This window comes from Camponotus floridanus, unplaced genomic scaffold (genome assembly GCF_003227725.1).
Source record: "Camponotus floridanus strain SB8 unplaced genomic scaffold, Cflo_v7.5 scaffold27, whole genome shotgun sequence".
Lineage (NCBI taxonomy): Eukaryota > Metazoa > Arthropoda > Insecta > Hymenoptera > Formicidae > Camponotus > Camponotus floridanus.
The window spans coordinates 1,621,620-1,639,746 of record NW_020229403.1 but is presented as its reverse complement, the minus strand read 5'-3'; positions in this window follow the sequence as shown (position 1 = coordinate 1,639,746).

Below are 18,127 nucleotides of genomic sequence, written 5' to 3'. Positions count from 1 at the left end.
GATTAAATTTTTCACACACTAACAAAACTCTAATGGCATTTGTGTTAAATTTTATTTACGCGTTTTAATATTATTCTAAATCAATAATATAAATCTCAAAATGCATTTTTTAAAATGATTTTTGGTATTAATACTATAGAATTACATACATACATTATTAAAGATATAAAGATAAAAGGACAATTAAAAATTACTTTCTTAAAGTTTTAGTAAAAATAAAAATAAAAATAAATTTAATTTAAAATTTAATTTCAAAAATTTTTAATATTAAAATTTTGTATAAGAGTAAAGCTCTTTGTTATAATACATGAATTTTAGAATCAAATTCGTGGAGAGAGAAATAGAGAGAGAAGGAGAAATAAAACAACGCAGAAAGCGCGATCGATACATACGAACGGTGAAAATTTCGCAATTACAAATGTAGAGATTCGTGAGACAAAAAATGAAGGAGAAAAGAGAAGTACGCATAGAAAAGGCATATATTTTACACAAGCCGAGTTCCATTGCTATGTTGCGCACAGAGCTATGGGGAGAACTGCCGACGTTACGCACATTTCAAATATACAATGCATTCCCCGTTACGATCAAAGAGATAACGCATCGCGCTAATTATAATAATTATAATAATTGCAACATGTTTGTTACATTCAACCAACGAAATTCATTTTGCCTTTGGTAACTAACAATAATTGCGCTTTCGAAAAGGAACGTTCGAAAATCATCGATCCTGCATACAATGGAGAATTTTTGATCGCGAGCTTAAATGTGCTCCAAATATTTCGAATTTACTTTCGACGAATGATCCATAAATCTTTAATAATTCATTCAATAAGCAAATCGGCTGTAGTGACAAACATGTGAAAAAAGGAGCTGCTATTCAAAGAATATCAGACTTGCATCTAATGGACATTGTCTAAAAACGTAACATTCATCTACTGCCATACGGAAAATAGATTTGACCTAATTTTAATCTTATCGCAGATCACATCGGCGATATATATAACTCACTCTCGTCACAAAAGTTGACTTAGTCAGTTCCCAAAATGAAAACGCGTCGATTTTAACTCGAATTACACGCGATCGCGCCGTGTATTTAGCTCGGAAAAAAAGAATTTCCCTTGAAAATGAAAACCTTTGATAAAGAGCAAAAAAGACAGAAAGAAACGGAGAACGAAAACGAGAGATCAAACGGGAAATAAAGAAACGATGGAAGAAAGGCACGAAGAAAAGAAAGGACTATCGCGGTCGAGAGTTTTGGCGTAATGAAAGAAAAAGAGGAGAGAAAAAGAAGAGGGAGAGGAGGACCTTGAGGGGCGGGCGAGGGGAGAACGAGCGGATAAGAAAAAAAGGAGCAGCAAATTGACCGCCGCCAGCGGGAGGCCCGGCGCGACGGGGAGTCCCTTTCGTCCGAAAACTCTCTTCCCGTCTTCCTCGGTCTCCCTACGGCCGCCCTTAGTCCCGTCTCTCTCTCGGTTCTCTCTCCTTCCCTCCGTCCTACAGTCCCACCCTGTATGATCTCGCTCGCTCCACTCGAAGCGAGACAAATGAGCGGCATCCGTCTGCGTCACCTGTCCGTCAGTCCGTCCGTAACTTTTGACTCGAGGCAAATCGAGAGACGCGCGCGTCAGCAAAGACGGGGGGAAGGAAGGGGGCGAGAGAAGGTAGAAAACGAGGGGCGACTTTTTACAGCGGGGACCGGTGACCCGACGACAACAATCCTGCGATCGACGAAGACCTGAGAGAGTAAGGGCCGGTTGTGCAACGTTACTTTTATTTCGCCACACATTAATGAAAAAAACTAGTACTTTAATTAAACTTGAAAAACTAATACCTTTAGACTCCAGTTTTTTCACTTCGAATTAACGGAAATGAAATTTGCTCTTTAAAAATTTTTACTTCGAAGATACTTCTGTGCATATGTTTATATCCACGCAAAAATACTACTCTTTCTTTACTGTTATCATTAATGTCAGTCTAAAATCACTACAATATATATTGCGTAAAAATTATGCACGATAATGGTATGCACTTTGTATAATATTTTTAATAGTTCGACTTGATACTTATATAAGTTTTCTTATCTAGGTCTTTATTCATTTATATTCCCCTTATGTACGTTTCTGTAAAATAGTGTGATATTGAGTTGAAAAGGAATACTCGTAGAAAACAACTGGGGCATGAATATTTTCTGTATGTGTGATACAGAAATTTTCCGCGGCTGCGTATATCATAAATAATCCTCGATTACTCGCATCTCACGGTGCTCTCTTCTGTCCTCTTCTTTGCTGTGCTCCGAAATGGTAAATTCCATGTTGACGAGACCCTTTCCGCGGTTGCACGCTGGATTACATCAGCGCTGGAGAGAGATTGTAAAAATGCAATTTGCATTATCAGATACGCTTGCAACGACACACCGTCGATACGCGATATGGGACGAGTCGTGTACGAGTTACTGCCCGATATTACGTTTTTTGCCTATTCTTATTTCTGCACGTATTTTCACAATTTTTATGCATGAGATTTCTTTGGAGCGACATAGATATCTGTGCATTCTCGGTAATTTTTAATGAAAATATTTTTATTTCAATAATTTGTAATTTTCCGTGAGACTAGGAAAGAATGAAATATTGTATGGTTCAACAAAAAAAATATACAAGAAAAAGAACCATTTTCCGTAGCGTTTTTTTATACTAAATACAATTCCGGCTTTCAAATTGCTCCATCACGTCACAATTTTGAAAAATTTGCGACGTGATGGAGCAATTTGGAAGCCGGAATCGTATTCAACATAAAAAAAAAAATACGGAAAGTGATTACTATCTTTTTTGTGTTTGAAAAAAGTTATTTTTTATTGAACTGTATTATTTAACTGCATTAGTTAAAAATTGGAGAGTTTTCAGCAAATAAACAGGTACTTTTTGTACATATGTAAATTTGTATAAACTGCGTGGATATTTTTTATTTTAGAATTAAGCCAGAAATGCGCCAAATACAGTTTTTATATTAGTTTTATTGCACGTTCTTAAGTGCAAATAATTTCTAATAAGATTAAAATTGTTCCATAATACATAATAGCGAAAGAGATTAAAAAAGGTAAATTATGTTTTTATATTTTATGAAAACGTTTGAGGGATGAGTATATAATAATTTCTTTTAGAAGAATGCTTTTTACGTGTGAGTACGTGCAATTTCCGTACTTTAGCGAATCGATTAGCGAGATCGCGAATCGATGCCGTGCTCGTCCCCGTCTCGGAAACGGAAAAGCAATACTGGTTATCGGGGGTACCCTCCTAACCCACCTCCCTCCCCTCGCACCCCTATCTCGTGGTGTATCGCTGAACGCGCGTGAGAGAACCGCGCGCTAAACGCATTTCACAGGTGTTACTTCCTAGCGGGCGCAACGCGCAGATAAGAAACAAAGTGCCCCCGGTATTCATCACGGTTATCTTTATGGAAGCGCGTGTAACGTTGATGAGGAATTCTTAACTTTTATGGACGTGCCGATACGCGGCCTGCTTTTCCCGCGCGCGCGGAAAAAGTATGCGCGCATCCGAAATTTATCGCGCGCATTGTACTCGCTAGTCGCACAAAATAACATACACGTTCTGTCGTGGGGAGGATGGATAATTAATCCTCGCGTTGCCAAAAAATATGAGTTATTTTTTTGTGATATTTTTCGATTATCATGTATCTAAAAATACTTTGAAAAAAAAATATTCATATAGTTAATTAAAATGTTATAAATATAACGTTCCGCATATAAACCGCATATAAAAAATATTTTGTGCTTGGATTTGTTTTCATTTTTTTATTTTAAATGCAACTCGAATAGATTGAAAATATAGTTGCAGTTACGTATCGAAGATAGAATATTGGATCTATTATTCAGATCAATTTTAACATAAACGTTAAAAATGCCTCATGGACCGGATACAAATTAATTAATTTTTTATCGATTCGTGTATTTGCAACGCCGTTATTTAACACATCGTAATTATTTGAAAAAATTGCGTGCGCAAAATATATTTTCATTAAAAGCACATCGAGATAATTGGTACGTGGCGCATCAGGCTATCAAAAATGATAACACGAATCGTTAAGAGTCGGATATTAAAATTTCGTTATGGCATACCAAGGAATCAATAATAAAATAAAGATTCATAATTACGACTCGCATAATCCGAGTTTATTTGCGTTCGCACTCTGACGCGTTTTATTTGATTTCAGCGGCATTTCGCGATAAGAGTACGATATTTTTGTATGCAAATTTATCGTTCAAACTCGACAGTCATCGAAAGATCGTCAGGTTATCGCGGCTTTCGGCGCGTGCAACGTTTACCGTAATTTAGCGCTGAAAAGGATTCGTTAAGATAGCGGGAACATAGCGCTCTTCCCTTTATCTTGCAAGATGTGTGGATGTATCTCGTGCGATGTTGTTGCAGAGAGTCAGAAAGAAAGAGAGAGAAGTAAGGAGAGAGAGAGAAAAAACGCGGACAAGAGAAAGAGAGAGTTGAATGTGAAGCGATGATGATTCGTCCTCAGAAAATTATACGGAGTGGGCCGAGGGACAGCCTCACCGTTTGAAAGGATATAATTTCGCACCTATTACGGCGCAAAAAGGATCGCTGGAGGTCGAACGGATGGATGGTAGCCGCTCTGGATGCGTTCAGGAAGTGCAAACTGCCTTCCTCGAGGGTGGAAAAGAGAGAGAGAGCGTTCTCTGAAAAATTATGACATCAACGCTTTCAGGCTGGGAATTAATGCTTCCGGTTTTGCCGTTGCTCGAGTAACAAATCAAACGTAACGGAAAGCAGCGAGGCTATTCGCGACATTGAAAATTTGTTGCACGGTTATCGCTGAATGGTATAATTGAATCGATTAGCCATTTTTAGCAAATACGTATAGTTACATCTTTGTTTGATTTTTCTTTTAAAAATATTTAAACGATATTCACACAACTTTTTGGACAAATGTTTCAAGACATATATAGTACAATATACTATTTTAAAGCTGTCATTATCAATGAAAATATTTATTTCTTTTAAGATTTATAAAAAAACTAAATTTATCAAAATTCTCACAATCGTTGCAAGTTTTAATTGTTCTCTAATCTCTCTAACAGAATCACAATTGACAATGCCTGAAATCACTGCTATAAATCGCGTTTTGCCATTTTTTCAAATCGTCGACGTGTTGACGAAACAAAAAGCGTATTGCAAAAACACATGTTGACGTGCCGTCAAACGCAAGCGAAAAATGATGATTTACAGAAAAGAGAATAAACGCTACTATGTCGTAATAAAACTGTCAACCGGCCCACCCAATATGTAGGTAGGGTCCCCGAAGTCGGTCGAAGGATGCTGTCCATTGCGATGGCTGTGAATAAGACGAGTGCCTCGAATGGCCTCGAGATTGGAATCTGAACGACGCGCTTAGGTGTGTCATTCGTCCCGAGAGGTGCATCCGGAATTCTATCCACGTGTCCGCCGTCTCGTCGTAGATCACGAGAAGTTGTTCCGGCTTCCGTCGAAATTTCTTTATTTCTTATCGTCGTTCATTCATCTCTAATCGACTCGAGCATCGCGAAGATGTATTTAATATAATTATTGGATATAATAAATGTTATAATTTTTTTATGCACACTTTTACATACTACAACAACATAATATTTTATAAAATATTTATATTTTATAAAATATACGCGGATATTTCTTAAACGTTATTATTTTGAAAGGCATTAAATTATATTTTTATATGCAATATTTTATTTTAGGATAAATAACTTTTTTCTTCGCGTAAAATTCAGATGCTGTTTCGAGCAAACGCTTTCGGTATATGAGGTGCAACATAGCGGTTTTGTGCGTTTGTTGCAGCTGCTGCACATGCACACGTAGAACGCAACGAGCAGAGAGCGGCAGGAACAAAAATTCCGACACGATCGCCGCGGGAAAGCGTTTTACGGCAGAAAACAAATTGGTCACGATCATTAACGCCTCCCTGGTTCGAAAGCCGGACCCTTTCGGCGGTTACAAAGCAATATTTTATATAGACGCGCAAGAGATAGATTAAACGGCGCCCGATATATTCGTTGCGATGATATCGAATTGAAATAACCGCGCATTTTCATCGGGTCGAGATCCGGGGAGGTTCTCGTTTCTCTTTGTAATCATCGAGCTCGTTTCGAAACACGTGTTTTCTGCGGCAAATATAGCCGCGTGATAAGAATTGCGGGAACATTAGACGTCATTTGCGACAGCCTTGGGAAACGAGAGAATAAAATCCTCTCCTTGAGAATAATCACGAAAGATTTTCACGACAGAGTTACGATACTGATGAAAGCTTCGACTGCTGATCGATACTTTACGGAGTATGATTAATCGCTCTTCTTTACTCCTCGATACGCGGTAGTGTCAAACGTTGTATTTTTTTTCAATTACGCCAGTCTCTCATCCTACGATATATGTATTTATTTACTCGTACGAAGCGTACACTTCTTCTTATCTATTATCATTCATCTTCTTCATTCGTCATATGGAACGTATATTTGTTATTGCCACATTCATCTTCCGGTGAAAGTTTCATGCGGAGTGGTCTACTTTTTTTTTTTACTAGGAATTTGTCGTCTTCTTATTTCGAAGTTTCCAAGTTGAAGTTGCATGCAGAGGTTATGCAAATTGCAGCCAAGAATATATACCGCGACGCGGTTCGATCATTGAAATCATTAAGCATGATTTAGCATCGCAACAAGGTGTATCGCGCCATCAGTCACGTAATAGCCACCTCGCACCTCTTTGTTCGATGCATAATTTTGCAGCGGCATGGCACAGTAAGGCAACGATAACGGTATGACATAATGTATATCGTTAATTTTTATCTAAACTCGAAAAAAAGATGAAAAGTTAACGAATTTAATATCATATTGCAACAAATATATATAAATAAAAAGGAAAAATATACATACACACATATTATATACATATATATTTTTTTTAATAATCAAAAAAATGTCTACGTCAGTAAATCGCGTTTTGCTAAATTTGAAATTAAACGATATTTTTTTATTACTGCAAATAATAGCTATATAGTAAATATTGCCCGACATATTTTTATTTAATATTATGTCGAATTTTACTGTGCCTTCGGCCTTTGAGGGTGGTTTGATTAATTTTTGCGTGTACTCGGAGTTTCACGGATTTCGCTGATATATCGCTGTGAAGTCATTGAAAATTGTTTACACAGGGCTCGGTGCAGTCCGGCACACACGCATACACAAACATACGCACAAGCGTGCACACATATAAAGCGCTTACGATCATTAAAGCCCGGTTCGTAGCCAAGCCTTTGGCAGCGTGCAACAAAGCGATATTTCATACCAACGTTTGAGATGCGTTAAAACAGCGTTTAACGCACTTGTCGCGATGGCGTTGAAATAATTCGAATGACAAGCCGACAATTCGCGATTCGATTTCTGAGGGAGAGTATACCGTCGAGAAATTGTGCTCGCGATATTTATAGCTTCATTTATAACTCTTTCTAGCCAATCGTAGTCATTTACTTTTTATGTATTTCTAGATTTACACATATATAATAAAGACATTTACCCATTATTCTAGTCCAGACTGCTGATTATCTATAAATTTGCCTTTTTTTCATTGAAAATTAAATTAAAATTATATTCGTTAAATTTAAATTCGCATTATACATATATAATCGATATTAATTTATTTTCGATTTATATCTTAATCTAGTAGAATAATTTCAATTTTAATCTGGAAAATACGCGCTTATACGAATTAGGATAATGTAATAGTATTAACTCTGTACGCTTGAACGTTTCCAAATAAAAAATGAAAGAAAGATATGCATGTTCGCGTTTGTGGATACTTATTGCTAGAGAAAGGATTAAGTTGGAGCGCACGTCGTACGATTATGATTAGGTTGTAATAATTATCGTTTTGGAACGCGGTATGTGTGGAGAACGGCGATCTGACCGCGGCACGGCTACAAAGGGAGTCAGAACTCCGTGAAATGTATGCAATATTTTTTATCTTCACTTTCGCACGCGCGATAAAATGCCATGGTTTTGCGCTAGTCGTAAAATCGCTGGCGAATAAAGATGAACTGCTAATTGGAGCACCTACGGGGCATCATATCTTCTACATCAAATTTATTTTAGCGAATATAAAATAAAAAATTGTGTTTTTCCCACATGAAGAAAAGTATATGTTTACGCATTCATATTCATACATAATCTATTAATGAAGATCTTTTTCTAAAAATAAATCTAAGAGAGATTTGAAAATTAGAAAAATTGCGTGTTTTTACAATAACTTTATAATAATATCACGCACATATACACTCATACAATTGCATTGTAAAAATAGTTGATAAGAATTCAAATAAGACGTAATAGTTTCATCCGGCTATAATTCGTATTGTAAAAGCAGTAACTGATATTTTGTTCAGGCAAGGCTTTATGCAATACTGAAGTCTATGAAAGACTGCTGTTTCTTACGTTATAACACGATGGATGAAGCTGAAAGAGCGCGGATTCGATTCGTCAGTCTCCGTGCAAGCCTTTTATTACCTAATCGCCGCAGAAAAACGGCGGTCTCTCGCGGATCGTGCAACGGCCGAGGGAGAAAGAGAAGGGTGAATCGCGCAACAGATCGCGCCCTTGCCAGAAAGCGAGATTCGATCCGCGACGGTGGAGAACGAACGCTTTAGCGCGATAAATCACGCGTCCGTCGTGCTTTTTACCGTAACGTCATTATCATAATTGCAGCAACGTTGTATCTCGAAGGCGTTTCACGCGGAAAACAAATTGGTCACGATCGTTATCGCCCTTCCCGATCACTTGGAAGCAAAGCTACGTGGTTGTCGGTCATCGTGCGCGGGTACCGACTCATGTACCGTATGCGTGCGAAAGCGTGTACGCGCGGTGCGAAGGGCGCTTAACCCATTAACGTACATCTGGGAAAATCTGTGTTCTTTATATGCGCGATTAACCGCAAAGCAGTACCGGGCTGATGCGTTCCCCCTTTCGCGTGTAATTTGATAAAGAATTTAACAATCGGTTACATAGAATGTAACGATTTCTAATCTTTTACAATATTGCAATATTAAATGAGGGCGATTAAAATTGTTATAATTACAAAATATTCAAGGATGTCCTACAAGACTATAAAAAATATCTTATACGTAAGAAAAAAATAATTTATTAAAAGATTATTTTACAATTAAATAATAATCGATAAACAGCTGATTTCGTAAAGTCTTTTTAGAAGAAAATTTTTCAAGTTTCTCTTGATAAAAGTGTAAACCGTTTAACTCCCAACCATTGATAACTCCTCAAAAGATAATTTATCTTAATCAGCGAACGAATGAATTGTTTATCGGTTATGATTTAATTATCAAATAGTCTTTTTTAATCAATTTTTTAATAAATTTTATTTTATTTTTTCAAAATATTTTTTATACTCTTGGGATATCCTTGACGCGAAAGGATCTGGAATGATGAGTCAGATCACAGATGTATTCGTTGGAAGAGCGACGTGTGGCATTATGCAGATACGGTCTTGGCGGCGATCGAAAGAGGCCGCAGCGCGTGAAGCTGGTCGCGGTTAACTACGGGATGGAAATTATTCCGATCCGGCGTAATCGCAATCGCGGAATGCACACGCAGCGGCGACTGCTCAATTAGTGGGCATTCTTGCCGGCGAATCCGACCGGAAAGCGCGGAAGCGAGATCCGTATCAATTAATAGAGTAAATAGAGAAGTGGCTGGTTCGGTAACACCGGTAGCCCTGGAAGTTGGAAATCGCCAAGTATACGAGCTAGACAACACTCTGGTAATATCGTCGAATTAGAGATCGTCGTCAAATTGTAATTTGGCAATGCATCCCCTGCAAGATGCGTATAAATTTCTAATTATTCGGACTTGTAATTTTCCACTTTATTATCCATAAAATGTTGTAATGTTAAAATTTCAGAAATACAATAAAGTGTTTTAATTTTCTCATTAAATTTGCAAATTTCGCGTTGTGCTTCTATGGATTTTTACGTTAATCTTTTTTGCAAAACATTTAATAATTTTATGTAATATTAATTTTTATTTTTAATCGGGTAAATTCTATCCAATTACAAATATTCAAAAAATTACAAATATCCTTGTAGCTCTTGAATAAAAGAATTAATGTACGGTACAGGTATAATAAGTACTTTTTCAATTGAAAATAGAGAATTGGAATGCGGGGTGACTAGAACAAATAAGAAGCCGCCGTCAATTAATATCGCGAAGATGTGGATATCATTCGCTCGTATTGATGTAATCTCAGATCACATGCGCGACGTTGCGGCATCCTTTTGCGTGGTAAAAAGGAAAAAAGAAGGGAACGGGATGCGAAATTAATTACGCGAAGCCTGCGCGCCCGTCCCTTATCGCGCCTAGACAATTACGAGTACAACGTGATACGCGTGTTAATTCGCGGCGTGCGCGATCAGATCGGATCTCTTAATGGCCGCGTAAACTATTAAGTGACGAGGATTTATGCGCGCCGCGAAAAATCCCGCGTTGAAATCCCGGTCGCATCGCGAAACAATCGGCGAATAGAAATGAGAATGCGTTCCGAATCCGGAATAATTATGATCGAGATTACGCGATTATTACACAGTTGCTGAGAAGAAGAGACGAAATGAGATTCCCGATCGAGCGAATTTCTTGCCGAGATAATGAGAGCAAATATGCGATTGTTACGTTTGCATAATGAATAAAGAAACGCATCTCTTCCGCCTTTTCTTCACACGATAGATGTCTAGTTCTAGGAAATAAAATAATAATTATTATATAAAAATATTATTATATAAGTATTATAATAATAATTATATAATAATATAATAATAGTGCTTCACTTTTTCAAATTTTTGAAAAAATGTGATACAAAAATATGGATCTCCAAGTCCATTATCAGTCTGATTACATGCAAAACTTAATTGCTGAAAAATATTATGATTGATTATTATTGATTATAAGAGATTTATGTCGACTTTGGAATTCTCTTTCCTGCAGTTATTGATATCTTGAGAATATGTATATATTTCAGTCCTAGTGTAAAAAATCAAATATGTATTAAGGATAGTATCGCATATGATCATTAATATGGGAATATTAATAACTATGTCAACAACAGGATGCTTAATTTACGCGAAAATTTCAGATTTGCGCCCTCGCGAGAGAAATCCGCCGCATCGCGATACACACGTTAATTCGAGGCGTGAAGATTGAATCTTAATGCGTGCGCTTACCATTAAATCGCGGCATACGAAGGCGGGGAAGCGCGAGAAACAACGCGGCACATTATGTCTATTTCGAAGTAATTGCAATTATTTGTGAAGCGGATCTGACCGGTATCTACATAATCCGCCTTAGACGAAGGCGTCGAGCGTGAAGCTACCAATAAAATTACTGCCAATTATAATATATCTGTCTCATTATCTCAATTCATCTTTCTCTCGTCTTGGATTATTATTCGCAACGCTTTCTTTATTTTTACAATTAAACAAGACTAAACAATTTCGTATATAAATGCCTATATAATGATATAGTAATATTAAATGTCGTAAATAATGAAAAGTTTCATACATTTTAATCGGTTCATCTTCAATTAAAGTACAAACGTCAAACTGAATATAAATGCAGATTAATCTAGACAATCAGTGAAGACAACAAGTGTGTATATATAATACCTACATTAATAATATTCGAGCAAAACTAAATGAAAAGAAATACGGTTTAGGAATCCATTAATATAATTATATAACTACATGTTATCGCGAGAGTTCAAATCAATCAATCTTTATTCAATCAATTTTTTTATGATAGAAAGATATGCGTCAAACTTGGGATTCGATTTTTAGATTTCTGTTATTTTCCAATTTTTACGATCCATTATCTATCGAATATAATTACATATCGTATATTGATAGATATTGAATCCTGCGAAATAAACTTCCTACTTTTTTCTTTCTCTTTGCTAGACAAAATCGTCATTTAACTTTCTTCGAGTTGTATATGGAAAATTTTTTAGAAATGCCTTCCATACGTGACAATTTACACAGTATTTCGTCGCGGAAGAATGACGAACCGCAGATTACTGATGTCGCAAAGCAGAAATAATCGTTGACATTCCTGGGAAAATCAACATCGAGCAGCGTACTTTATCGCCGCCGGATAGCTCGCGATTATTTTCGCAGACATTTTTTTTTCCTTTTATTTCTTTTTAGCTAAAAGACTTCCTTTTAAGTACTTTTAGATGATACAATTGCGAGAAACGAAATTGATATCATCAAAAATGGATATAGGAATATTTTTCATTTTTATTTACGTTTAAATTAATCTAAAAAAAGGTTATAATATTAATTTTTAAATTAAAGCAAAATGCAAGTGATTTTTTGCTAAAGCCAGACCTCGTGTATTTGAAATTGTGATCGTAAATCCGGTGGTCCAATCTCAAGATAACAATTACTATTATCATTATGCCGCACCTTTCTCTTCCTCCCTTCCCCTCTTCCTTCCTCTATCTCTCTCTTTCTCTCGATATAACCTTCGTCTTACGCAATACCGGAAATCGATCCTCCGCGGTCAGGAAGTGGATATTACTTTCACATGAACGCCATGTCCCTCGTAATCGGAGCACGAAGCGACTACTCTACCGATTACAGGTAGTCGCCGATTCGTGCTTGACCCTCGATCCGGAGTCAGTCATTTTTGCTCCGGAGGAGAACGTCGACATTGTTGGGGTAGATTAGTAGAAGTATCGATGGAGTACGATACGTGAGTAATTCCGATCCGATAATCCATTCTCGAAGCGCAATCAGAGTTATATTTTCTTAAGTGGATAGATAATAGATGGTAAATAGATCAACAAACGGACGTACACACGTATACAGACGTATACAGATATATAGGCAATTTCATAATTTCATAAAGTTGTACAAATAATAACGTACGATAAAAAAAAGGAATTGTATTGCACAAATACAGTTTTAGAATTGACGCATTTCTGAAAGAAAAAGTTATTGAGCTTAATCAAATCCCCATAACGCACGAAAGCGTTTTTATCGTATGTAAAACACACATAGTTTTTACTTCATCGTTGATTTTCATATCATGCGAAGGCATGGATTTATGCGGTAACTGGATTCCGCGTCTCCCTTTGAAGTCGAAAGTAGTCGCTACTAATAGCCGATGTTGCGAAGCACGATTTTAAATTAAGCGCAAATATCTCTTTGAACGAGTATCATTTCTAGAAACTAACAGGTATCGCTTTCGAAGCGCGTGGATGGAGCACGACTGTTGTTAATAAACCGCCTCTCTTTGCCTTGGAAAACGCAATTCTGTAAATCGCTGCTTTGATATTGGCGCAGTCGGCAAATATACAGGCTAAATTATTTTTAACGAAGAGATTCTCCTCCTCGATAAATCAGAGATTGATTTTCCCATTTTTTTCTTCGTAATTTAATATCGATTTTCCTTGATTTTCGATGAGAAGAATGATTCCTTAATTACTCGATGTCAAATTAATAGGAAGTAAATTTAGTCATTTTTTAGTTTTTATATTAATTTTGTTTTTTAGTTTTTATATTAATTTTGCCATGTCTTTTAAAGTCATAAAGTCGACGGCAACATCGCCGTGCGTTTACGATCTGCATAAAATCGAATTTCTGCGATCGCCGGTCGCACTAATCGACGACGTGCCTTCATTCACCCGGTAGCGGATTTCATTCATAGCATCTGGATTCGCCCTCTCTGATGACCTCTTTCGTGGATATTAATATATATCGTGCGATAAGTCCGATGCAATTAGCAGTCATTCGATGCAATTAAAACGTGCGTGCCGTTGCGAAAAACATCCGCACGAATTCCATTCATTTTTACAGGATCCGCGAAACTTATAAAGGAGCCAGCGATATCTCGAACCCGCGTTTATTTTTGAGAGAAGCTCTGGCTCTCTTTCTCTTTTTCTCCTTTCTCCTTGGATGCAGGTTCAAGTCGGTGATTATCGTTATCGCCTCTCGCCGCCTTTAATTTCTCGAACGACCGTCTTACGCAATACTGGAAATTGGCACCCGAGGGAAGGCAACGAGGAAGGAATAAGAGAAAAAAGACTTGGGAGTGGGCGGAGACGGTATTTTATGACAACGATCTTTATGATTTCCCTGTTACACGTGGACTCTGAGAACGAAAGATTGACGAAAGGTCCGCACACACGGACGAACGGCACAGGAAGAACACCGTGAAAATGCAAGAGATGCCGTCAGATGAAAAAATCGCTGCGAGATTTTTCCTCGATACGAGAGAAATGATGCATAGAAAGCAAACTTTTTACGTTCTGTCACATCAGAAGTTAAAAAAATAATAAAAATGAATGAATTAATAAATAAATGTGTGACAGAAAGAAAATTTATGAAATATATTATTGCAAAATATGATATGTGTCTCTGGATATTTTTTGCGATATCACTGACTAATGTCCAATGCCACACGCAATGAAAGGTATTTCTCTTCGTCGATCGGATAGTCGAATTTGTACAGAGACAGACGAGTGAGCGATATGGTCCACTCGAGCCGAATGTCGATCAGAGGCGATCGTTCGAAGTCGTAAATTGCTAGATATCCGCTATCACGCGCATTCGTCAAGCGAAAATATTTTCCGGCCTGGTGGAAAAATCCAGGCATTGTCGCTGACACACGCCTGAGAGGAAACGGAACGCAACAACGCATTCTTGGAAAATCAACATAGGTGCAATTGCACAAGCGATGAAAATGCTCCGGGCTCCGGAACGAAATCCGGCCGAGATTACATATTTTACATGTCGTTCGAGTTTTCTTTCTAAGATAAACAAGCGTTATGTTTGTGTAATATACTCCGAATTGTTGTGTTACAAACTTTGATTACGCGCGAAGACAATGCAATCGTTTTAAAAAAATAGAAAATAACGTTTATCGATGATACGATCCAGGATGCGAACAGGAACAAATATTTCTTCAATCCGGGACATTTTGTACAATTTTCTGTAAAACGTATGTTCTGCTAAATTTATATAAAATTTTATTCTATGGATTGTTTGTATAATAATGCGAAAATGCGACCGCAACTGTTTTGCATATCATTTCCAACATCATAATATTTAGTCAAACGAATGTAATATATATTTTTTAATAGCTATAAACACAACATAATATTTACAAATTGTCCGCTTTTATTTTAACGATAACATTTATATTAAAATACATGTAAATAATCACATAAAAATTTATGCTAATGGTTATATTTTACGGTTTTGCATTTTAAATTAAAATCTTGCAAAATTTATTCGAATATCGTTTAAGTATTTTCGCTCTAATTTTTATGTCAAACTTTTTCTTTTTCTCCGTCTCTTTTCATTTTTTAAGAACTCCGAGATATCCAGTTTCGCCTGACGTTTGCATTTTCCTGATTTTCTCTCCGTTTATACATCGCGTTCCAGTTTCAAATCCCCACATTTCCAGATGTTTATTTGCTCTCCTCATTGACAGGTTCGTCACCGTTGTAACTGTCGATCGACGTTCTAACGACATGCCGTCGACGCAAACAAAACGATGGCGAAATCCAGAGGGAGAGCGAGAGAGCGAGAGAGAGAAAGAGAGAGAAACGTCTCTCTCAGATCGCATTTTCGATCGCCCTCGAAAATCGAGACCGGAGGCAGAAGGCTCTTCATCGAAACTTCCTGTCGATATTTCAGAAAAAGATCGCTATTTCATTTCTCGCAAATCTTTTATTCTTCGTATTATCACTAATAGCAATTTAATCATTCATTTTTATCATTAATTTTCTCTAAATGAAAATGTACAAACATTACAATTTATTTTTCAAACTAAAATGTACAGAAAATATATTATTTAATATTATATTTTAGAATAAAATTAACTATGAACAATATATAGAGATATTATTTCGCAAAATTATTTCTAAGTTATTTTTACAATGGAAACGTAGTAAAATAATTGAAATATAATTCGTTGCACATTAAATATTATTCTTCATTTTGCGTATTTTAAGTACTGAATTCCCAGGTATCCCGTGAAATAACGCGGAAATGTCGTGATTGAGTCGGACGTCATGAGATCGGATCATCTCGTCGCGCTTATCATGCTGGCTCGCTAACGGCAGTGGACCATTTATTTTTACCGGGTATCAGAAGCAGCCCCGTCATCACGCTGCCGACGATCGTCGGTCTCCGTGGACCGAGAGGCTCTGGCGATCGCTCGAATATACCTCTCTTCCGTCTCTCTTTCTCATTCTCTTTCTTCTCCTTTCTTTCCCGTGTGTTTTTTCTTCTCTATTTTTGCCACCTCCACCTTCCCTCGTCCCTCGCTCGTGTTCTCCTTCTTTCGCGTTCCTGCGTGTCGTACGTGCGTATGAATTCGATTTCACGCGATTCCCTTCGATCGAGAGGAGCGCCGTAAACTATTTCTCGAGCAGCCGATCTCGCTCTACCCTCCTTCGGATCTCTCCTCCTCTCTTGCCCCTCGTATCTTCGATCAGGTCCTTTTCTCCTTCGTCTCTTTAAGCCGACTCCCTAAACGCGGCGCTGAAAAAAAGGCAATTAACGAGCAGAAGTATGCGAGGCCCGTACCCGTGGATCGTTAGATCGATTTGTTCAATCGATCCCGAGCGTTCTATTACTCTCGTTCTTTCCATTTCTTTACCACACTCTTTCTCTGTTTCTCTTTCTCTCTCTCTTTTTCGTGAAAGTCTCGTTGGATTTCTTTTTCCATCAACCCTTCTCTTCGTCCTCTTTCGATTTCCCGGCGGGGGCAAACAGTAAATGTGTATTTTTTTCTCGTTTTCATTTTTTTATCACTGACGATTGACATATCGTATGTGTATACATGATGTGCGAAGTGGTACGGTATGCATTTAATCGATCGGATTACAATCGTGCCGATACTTCGAAAAGACGTGATACATAACGGAATTTTCGGAATTTGAGAAATAATAAAATGGATTTATAAATGATTAAGTTTATTAATTAATTTAATTGCGCTCTTGTAATCAATTCGGTAGTTTGAATTAATTATTTCAGATCAAAATTATTTATTTTTCTTTTCCAAATCAAGGAGCTAATTTTTAAACCGATGTGTGTAGTTTTGAGAAAAAAATCGCTGATATATGTGTACGCTATAGTATGTGTGATATGTGTACGAATGCAAATATTTGAGGGGACACTCTATTTCTCATAGAGCCAATCGATGCATTTTTTTTACTGCTTAAGGAATAATCGTTAAAAATATGTTAGTATGCTATCGTTGGCTGAATACATTGCTATTATAAATCTGAATTGATTTATTGTCTGTGATATCAAACAATATTTCACGCCCTTTTTTAAGTACGTTTGATAAGGAAATGATTTATTATCAGTAAAATGGTAACGTATTACTGCCAATCGAAGCTAAAATATGTTTTAGTATACTACTACAGCGCTTTAAGGGAATTCCGTCCAATCTTGATCTGGATTTGACTTTGCGCAACCACGATGAGCGTTCTCGCTTCTTCCTGCTTTCGCGTATACCGGGTGTATCGAATAACTTGATTTCGTTTGAAAAGTTTGATCCCTTTTGAGACATAAGTCTTCCTTCGTCAAAATTTAAAATCGATTTTAGAATGACTGAAAATTAAAGCGCTCTGACAAAATATATATAAAGTTTCAAGTCAGATGAAGCAACCAAATCATTTTTTGAATTTTTAAAAATGTATTTTAAGATAAAATACGGAGATTAAATTAGAGACTTAATTTTCGCAATATTTAATGTTATAAAAATCCCGAACGTTTTTTAATGAAATTTTGGCATTGTTTCCATGATACACCTGATACACCCTATATACATCTCGTTATGGCTCTCCTTTCTTCTCGTGACCGAGAGGACGGCGGCCAATTTTAATTCGCAGTTGGAAGCGTTCTCATAGACTGATCGATTTTTCTGATCTTGATAGGCCGCCGCCGTGTAACGCGAAACTTAAGCCGCGCCGTCATGCCAACGAGCTTCGTTCGTGGAACGTAACGGGGCGTTTTGGGTGACAGGCAC